General features: G+C 45.4%; 1 long non-coding RNA gene across 1 annotated transcript; it reads right to left on the bottom strand.

The window, feature by feature from the left end:
* Positions 1–482: 482 nt before the first annotated feature.
* LOC122458200 lies at positions 483–6,606 on the bottom strand. The gene is made up of 2 exons (XR_006278113.1): positions 5,033–6,606; positions 483–1,116 (listed from the first exon to the last, which is right to left on the bottom strand). It is a non-coding gene; the product is annotated as an uncharacterized LOC122458200 (long non-coding RNA).
* Positions 6,607–8,715: the final 2,109 nt, after the last annotated feature.

Genomic DNA, 8,715 nt, shown 5'->3' with positions numbered 1-8,715 from the left:
ATTGTCTCGTTAGACTGACCTTACACTTGGTAAGGCAACTTCCATCTTTTCATGTATTTATACCTGCTCCTGTATTTTCTACTCCATGCATCTGATGAAGTGGGTTTTAGCCCACGAAAGCTTATGCCCAAATACATTTTAGTCTCTAAGGTGCCACAAGGACTCCTCGTTGTTTTTGCTGATACAGACTAACACGGCTACCACTCTGAAACCTGTCAATTCAACTGTTGTTCAATCCAAATGGAAAGTGTTCCTTTCTTCTTGCTCTTTCTTTCCCTTATTCCATCCCTCTGTTTCATTTTCGCTTTGATTTCCTACTTTCATGCACTCCTTTTAGCATATTCTTTTCATTCTACTGGGTTCTCCCACTCCCCTTTCACTGGGTTAGCTATTTCTGTGTCTCCCCCTTCTTTGTCTGTTCCTTGTTTTGTTATGTTCACAGCATACACACAGAAAGTAGATAAAAACATACATACTCTTGCTGGAAGGTTGTAACGTAACACTTTTATTTCTTAGAATGCAAAACAATAACACACCAGAACCCAAATACACAGAGAGAGAAAACCGGCTGCTCCTGAAGACAGGGAGGCTCCACTGAACCCCATGTTGCTTAAAGCCGATTTTTCCAAGACTGACTCTGATTGCATGCTTTGCTACAGAGCCCCCTAGCCTGCAAGCAGGATCAGGAAACCCCACCACGCTTAAAGTAATAATGTGCAAATCCAAAATAGCTCTCAATACACCACACATTCCCCAAGATTTTTCCATCTTTTTATTTCTTCTCCAGTTCTACATTTCTCCTTTATTCTATCCTCACCCCAAAATTCCCCATTGCTTACCCTCTCTTCCACTGCTATTCTCCATTCCTCTTTGTCAGACCATTCCCTTCCATCGCCACCCCTTTTAAAAAAAATCTTCAGATGCAATGAATAGCCCTGCTGACCACTCTCATGGCCACAGACTGGATCACCAGGGTTTACTTGCTGAAGATTTCTGATGAAACTGTGCCTCTGCTTGCTTCCTTCTTGATCAGCTTCTCTACTGCCATTATTATTGGTAGTAGTAACACAGTAGGTGCCTAAGGAATCAAGGATCAGGGCCCCATTGTGCAGTGCTCTGCAGAAACAAGTATAAAGAGACAGTCACTGCATCAGAGAGATTTTTAGAATCATTTCCCAAAAACGATGCTAGTCACTATGAAAGAACTGGAGGCTTACATGGTAGTAATAATACCTATTGGTTTACACTGCTGCTCTCACTGTTGTTAGCACTAATGGAGCTAGATGGGTAGTAAACCAGCAGAAAATTCCTTACATCCCTCTGCTTAAATGCAGCTCAGAGAGTCCTGTGGAAAAGAAAAGAACCAGCAGACAGTTTCTAGCATGGAGAAATAATGTGCAGGAAGATCTGGTCTGGGACCTGAAGTGATTTGTTCTTGGAGTAGAAAAGGCCATTGTGTCCAAAAAACTCAGCCCTCTTCTTCCTGGCTGAATGGGAAGCCAAACATCTGCACAGTGCTGCCCAGAGGATTCAGGGGGCCTGGACCAAAGCAATTTCGGGGGCCCTTTCCATAAAAAAAATTAGTTTTGCCATGCCAAGTGGCGAAGGAAAAAAAAAAAAAGGAAAACCCTAGTCGTGCCGCCGAAAAAAGAAGAGGACAGGAGGACCCGCCGCCAAATTGCTGCAGAAGACTGAAGCAGAGCAATTGAGTTGCCGCCTAAGTGGAAGAGAGGGACTGAAAGACCTGCCGCCAAAATTGCCCCCACCCTGTCTGCTGGGCCGGGGCAAATTGCCCCACTTTTCCCCCCCTCCCTCCCGGGCAGCCCTCCATCTGCAGACAGAGAGCCCTTGAAACCTAAGAAGGAATAGCCTGCCAGGGCAGACTTCAAAAGATAGTACCTCAAATCCTTGAGGCTGTATCATGCTTAGGGAGGTAATAACCTGGGAAAAGGTTAGCATGATTACACTATGTGGTAGGCTCTAAAGGGGAGATGCCTTAGCCACTCGTCAAGTGTGCTACAGTCTCAAAACCAGTTAAAAACCTTAAAGAGTTATCCCTTTTTCAGAGGGGTCCTGACTTACTCGGGAAGCAAACAGTAAACGAGTGTCGGTGAATTAGGTGTCTGGACATGAAGCTGGAATGAGCTACACAGGAAATTTGGTAGTGGAAGATGCTTTCCAATAACTACTTCAGGACTTGTAGTCTGTCACCTACAGGTAGAGGCCATCAAGAAGAGATGGGTGTGACACCCTGACACCCCAATATTCACCATTGTCATGTAATTAGGATATGTTGTATACAAAGTATGCCTTGTGAGATGTCATTCTAAGTCTTGATCTGCTAGACAGTAATATCTCATTGGATTGCATGTGTTGTCATCATATGTGAAGTTATGAAGTTTGGCTATGTATGTGTTGCTGAAACATGACCTGAGGTTGGAAACACCCACAAGCAGCCTTTCAGGGTACGAGAGTAAAAAGGCCAAACAATGTTAATGGGGAATAGGAAATGCACACAAGCACAAAGATTACCGCAGGAACTGTGTACAATAGAAACCGCTTACAGATGGGTCAAACAGTTCCCATTGTTTTAGTGCTAAGTCACAGCAAAAGAATTTTCCAGCAATTGGGGAGAAGATATAAAAGGGGTAAAATGGCATCATAGGGGCACTTCACTTTCCCTGCAACAACACACCTGAGGAACAAAGACTGAACTGTGGGAAGGGGGAAGTGATGGTGCCAGGCTAGAAGGATCTTTAGCCTGTGTACGAAAACCTGGGAAACCCAAGGCACCTTGTGCCTTAACAATCTGCCATCCTGTTTATCACTCAGGGTGAGAATTTGCTAATTTATATCCTACCTATCTAGTATGTTAAGCTCAGTGTGCGTTTTTTGTTTATTTACTAAGGCAATCTGCTTTGATCTCTTTGCTATCCCTTATAATCACTTAAAATCTATCTTTTGTAGTTAATCTATTTGGTTTGTTTTTTCTCTAAAACCAGTGTGGAACTCAGACTTGGGGCAGAAAGCTGTTGCATATCTCTCTACATTGAGGGAGAATTTTATGAGCTTATGCTGTATAGTTCTCTGTGCAGCGCAAGACGATACAATTTGGGGTGTATCCTCCAGAGGGGGGTGTGCACTTGCATGCTGGGCAAATTCTTAGTTGAGCTCTCCCATGCAGAGCCAATATCAGCAACTGTGTGAATAAAGCTGCAGCTGGGTGTGTCTCTACCTGTGTAAGTGCTCGAAGGGAGCTTGAGAGCCTATCACAGCAGCACATAGTAAGGGGAAACCAGGCTGGTGGGACAGGTGGGCTCAGTGGTATCTCAGTTCTAAGTGGCACCCCGGGGGGAACCCGTCACAATGGGATCATCAACAAGACTGACTGTAGAGAAGTCAGTCTCCAACAGGAATATTAAATAAGATCAGGACACTGGGAGCAGAGTCAAACCAGACTTGCAAGACCTAAGGAGCAAAGACTCAGGAGCAAAGACACCAAGCAAGAAGCAAACTGAAAGGGGCTCCATTGGTGAAGTGGCCAAGGGGCAGAATTATCTTTGTATCCTCCTACAGAACTGTCCTTCAGGACTTCTGCGCTATGCTAAGCATATTTACCCTTTCCGTTGGCCTTAATCCAAATTTCTTGACAAGCAGCAGGAGAATTAAGGGAAAGTTACTGGGAAATGGGTGCTAGAGAGCCCACAAGATGTAGCCTTTGGATCATCTACAGCTCTTGCCTTTGAACTCATGGTACACCGGCCATACTACCACAGCACCCATGCAGGGGCAAGAGGCGGTTTCAGTACTGAGCCCCCTGCAGAGCTTGAGCTGAGTATTCAGACCAATACCCCATAGAGCCTCTGTCCTGCAAAGTCCTGGGTTTGTTGCATTACAGTACCTGCAGAATACCATACACCCCACGACCACACACAAGGAGATGATGAAGTGCCAAGCACGAGTGACACGGGCATTGCAATGCTGCAGGGCCATCCCATATCAAGGGAAGCAGAGAACACAGGATAACACAGCCAGCAGCTGCAAAGCACCAGCTGCCTCTCCCACTCAGAGACTGACTAGGCCTTTGTATGCCCCATGTGGCTGGAGCAAAAGGAGATTATATTTTTATATTCCCCACTCTGCCTGTCTGTGCACATCCCCTCGGGCCCATCTCAGCTCGGCATTTCAGATGAGCCCAGTCATCTTGCTGGGGAAATTTTGTGAGAGGATACCCACCCTCCCCCACTGGCTACTGAGCGTGCTTCTAGAATGTGCCACCGTGGGCCTTCGTTGTGCCTGATAAGCACCTCCTAGCATTGGCAGTGCTGAGGGACCTCTCTGCCCCATTGGGAGGACCAGTGGGCACTGTGCCTCAGAGAAGCGCAATGCCTTCCAGAGTTCCCACAGTCCAGGGACAGCATGGCTATTGCTTTGCCCCTTAAAGTGCCCCTCCATCCTTTTGGAGAGGCTAGTGCCCATGGAAGCACTAGCAGAGAGCTTGCTTTCAGATAAGGGCCAGGATTTTAATCATAGTTAGCTCCTGTGTGTCATGAAGCAGGGAGATTCCTTGTGCTCTTTTTCCTCTGGCAGTTGGCAGGTACAGTCCGACCCCAGAGAGCATGATACCCACAAGCTCAGGTCTCCTGAATGCTACAGCACTGTAATTTCAGCTACGCCTATGGACAGATCCTCTCAGCCTCTGGAGTTTTAGCTGTCAGTTTAATGAGCTTCTTTTGACACACACAGAGGTAACTTGGCCCCATCATGACTGACACTGCCTGAGGCTAGTACTATTTGAAAGGTTTGCTTAACAAGGTCGCTGTTGGCTTCGCTTTTACCTATGCTATTCTTTATTCCCCCACATGTTGCCTTACTAGTAAACCCATGATTGTATTGTGTGGAAAAAGTAATACATAAACTATGGCACCAAGGAAAGTAAGCTACATTCATGTAGGAGCATGGAAATCTTGTTTGCAATGGTGTGTTCTCATAAACACAAAGCAGCATTTTTATATATTCAAAGCATACGTACTGTCTAGGCCTCATGCTGCTCTCCACTTCTTGTTAGCTCTTCAGCAGCACACCAGGTCCCAGCTGGCAGTTGCTAATTGCAATCAGCAGGTGAGAAATGCAGCATCTCAGAAACAGAATGATCTGTAGCTCTGGAAAACAGTCTGGGAAATGTGGAGAGCCTGGGAAGAGAAAGGGAGATGCTTAAACTTGAACTCCTGTGGAAAGCATTAATTGAGAGAGACAACAATGCACATGAAGAATCACATGCTCTCTTTCTGGAAATTATAATGAAGCAATTTAGTTTTAAAAGCAAGGGGAGTGTTTTACCCCTGTGCGATTTCTAGATGTAATCTAACGTCTTTAGCAGTCTCTGTAACATGACGTTATTTCGAGGTTCGAAGAGTTCCTTTGGGAGACCGGATGGCTTGAGGCAATGTTAGGGAATGAAGAGGCTTCTGCCTTTGGGGCACCAGTTCAAATCCAGCCCAGATTCTTAGTAGAAGACAGCTGTCTGGTGACCTACTATATCTGAAATAATCTGGTGGTGTCTAGTTCCTAGTGGACAGGTTTCCATGGCCCAGTTGTCACTGATTGAGAATCTCATCAGAAAGGACAATTAAAATCAGCATAGAGAATGAACTACCTTCTCACCACTAGTGGTTATCCGTAGAGGTCAAGTTTGAGTCACATAACCTGAGAAGCTTTCAAAACTGCAACCAGAAGCTTGCAAAGCTGTTCTGTTGATATATTTGAGAGGATTTCAGTTTCCAGGGCTGTCAATATAGCATTTTCACAGACGCACAGCTGCTGTGGGGATGGTATGGTATTTGAACATAGAGAGCTACAGAGAATAAACAGATAATGATAGATGATTCCCAGCCCTATATCTTAAAAGGGCGTGTGTGTGTGTGTGTGTGTGTTTGAACATCAGGGTTCTTCTGTGTTTACATCTTTAGAGATGAAGGAATGGTTTCCATTTTATAGTTTGCTTAATCACTCAGAAATAAGATTTCAATTTTTCAGCAAAAGCCACAAAAGTAATAAAATTAATCACAATGCAGCATACAGACAAGGCCAACATGGTGAATCTATGGGCGGGGGGCTGGCAGAAGTCAAAATTACTGGCTATGAGAAAGTGTTTGTGTCCTGTACAGTTCCATACTGGTGATACTGCATGCAACTGCTGAGGGGAAAAAACATCAAGCAATTACTATCAATAAATATACAGAGCCAGATCATCAGCTGGTGCCAAATGGCATAGCAACTTTTGCAGACCATTGACTTATGCCTGCTACTAAAGATCTGACCCATTAAATAATTACTTGAAGCAACCAGTTTGAATATGATGGTTTGGGGCTTTTTCTACCCCTCAGTTGCTGACCAGTGCCTGAGTTCAGATGCTTCTTGGGTCAAACTGAATACTAGTCACTTGATTCAGCATTAATCTTGCCTGCAACACAACACTGCAGAAACGCACTCCTGATCAGGTGTGCGAAACAGCATTAGGACATCCACACAAATCAGACACTCAGTCTGGGGAGGGATAACTGTGGTTTGAGCATTGGCCTGCTAAACCCTCGGTTGTGAGTTCAATCCTTGAGGGGGCCATTTAAGGATCTGGGGCAAAAATTGGGTATTGGTCCTGCTTTTGAGCAGGGGATTAGACTAGATGACCTCCTGAGGTCCCGTCTAACCCTGATATTCTATGATTCCATTTAGAGTTGCTGCTGGGGAGGATTTGTTTTCAGGCTCCAGAAGAGCACAAGAGTGATGTGAGGAGGAGGGTGGGTGCGAAAACATCATTTGTCCAATTTATTGCAGCAAAGAGCAAACTCTTCCCCTGAAAAACAAATACAGATTTTCCCTGTGCTGCTTGGGGAGCATTTTACAAGCAGCTGAGTGCAGAGGTGCTGTGCATGTGGCTGTCCCAGAAAATTGGCACTTCATCCAGGAGAGGGGAAATAAAGCACACCACCAGAAGAGCGGGAGAAGGTGGCTGTGAAGCAGTGGTAGCGTAACAAAGAACATTTGCAGAAGCAGAGCAATTGACTCTGCAAAATTTTTGGTGCACAGCAAATGCAGGAGCAGGCCCTTGGATTTGGTGATAACGAAAAAATACAGACTCCACAGGATTTCACTGTAATGAAGAAATATGGGTTCTCTCCAGACTGTTAATTTTTTGTATGTAAAAAGTGTCACTGTTTTTAGCCTTCCCTTCCAGCCCCACTCTCTTGGATAAGGTGGTTTGATTCCTCTGTTTCCCACCACCACTTAATTATGGGCTGGATACAGCTACCGTTGAAGTTGATGACAGAAATTTCCTTGGTTTCAGCCACTAAGGAGCTCTGAATTAAAATGGAGCCCCTACTGCTTCATAAGCACTGGCCCATCTTAACCACCTCTCCTGCCTGTCACATGGAAAGGCTAATTGTTTTGTTTCCGACAAATTGGTGAAAAAACCTGAGGCAAGTCACAATGCTGAAAACTCTTCTCACATGGACAAATCACAACTAAGTTCATAACTGGGTTCAAGAAAGTACACCAAGAAGCCATAATGTAGTCAGCAATCTGTTCCATGACTGTTTGATGTAGGCTATGCCTTTGGGTACGCCGCCTACCGCGCAATCAGGAGGCATGACTGCAGCACAGGTAGGCACCCCCCAGCTAGCTTGGATCTAGCTAGCTCTCTAAAAATAGCAGTGTAGCCACAGGGCACAGGCTGGCTGCCTAAATACAATGCCGCCCTGGGTACGTCCTTGAAGGGCTAGTTCAGGCCACCATGCTATGTAGTGATTTTTAACAAGGTAGCTCAGGTGTGCCTGCATGTGCTGCATGCACCTCCTGACTGCAGTGTAGATATATCCTTAGGTAGATCTTGGTAGTGACAATATAAAACCCAAACTTTGTTCTCAGTCTGCAAGCTAGAGAGCTGGGGAGCTTAGACCCTGATCTTGCAAGCTGTTCCATGCTGATGGATACAAGGAGATGCTGTGATGGCCAAAAGTATAACTGGGTTCAAAAAAGAACTAGATACGTTCATGGAGAATAGGTCCATCAATGGCTATTAGCCAGGATAGTCAGGGATGCAACCCCCATGCTCTGGGTGTCCCTAAGCCTCTGATTGTCAGATGTGGGGACTGGATGACGGGGGTTGGAACACTCAATAAATTGCTCTGTTCTGTTCATTCCTTCTGAAGCATCTGGCCTCAGCCACTGTCGGAAGACAGGGTACTGGGCTAAACAGACCATTGGTCTGACCCAGTATGGCCATTCTTCTGTTGTTCCCTGAGCCAGCACAGAGTCCCTCTGAAAGCAGCCCATCCCTCCCTGGGTAGTTCATAGGATCAGAGCCTTAGACTGCACATGTTCTTTGCGGTAAGGCCTGACTGTCATTTTATGTTGGTACAAAACCCAGCACAGCAGGGCCCGGATCCTGCCTGGGACCTCTAGATTCTACTGTAATAGAAATAATTAATAATAACTTCCATGCCTCCAATGTCCCAAGTGGAGAAACCACATCTGAGTCCTTTCTCTCATCTATTGCAAGGGACACTACAGAACCCACACACACAGGTATGTTTATCCAGCCTTTAACACAAAAACAATATTTGGATCTTCAGGAAAGTTTGGCTAAGGTCACCCCATCCAAAGAGGTCTCAAGATAGACCTACATCCTCCAACCATATCTTTGCTCTTCTTCTT

Source organism: Dermochelys coriacea, chromosome 1 (assembly GCF_009764565.3).
Source record: "Dermochelys coriacea isolate rDerCor1 chromosome 1, rDerCor1.pri.v4, whole genome shotgun sequence".
Lineage (NCBI taxonomy): Eukaryota > Metazoa > Chordata > Testudines > Dermochelyidae > Dermochelys > Dermochelys coriacea.
Note: the sequence above shows the minus strand (reverse complement) of the source record. Positions and strands in the feature narration are given on the sequence as shown.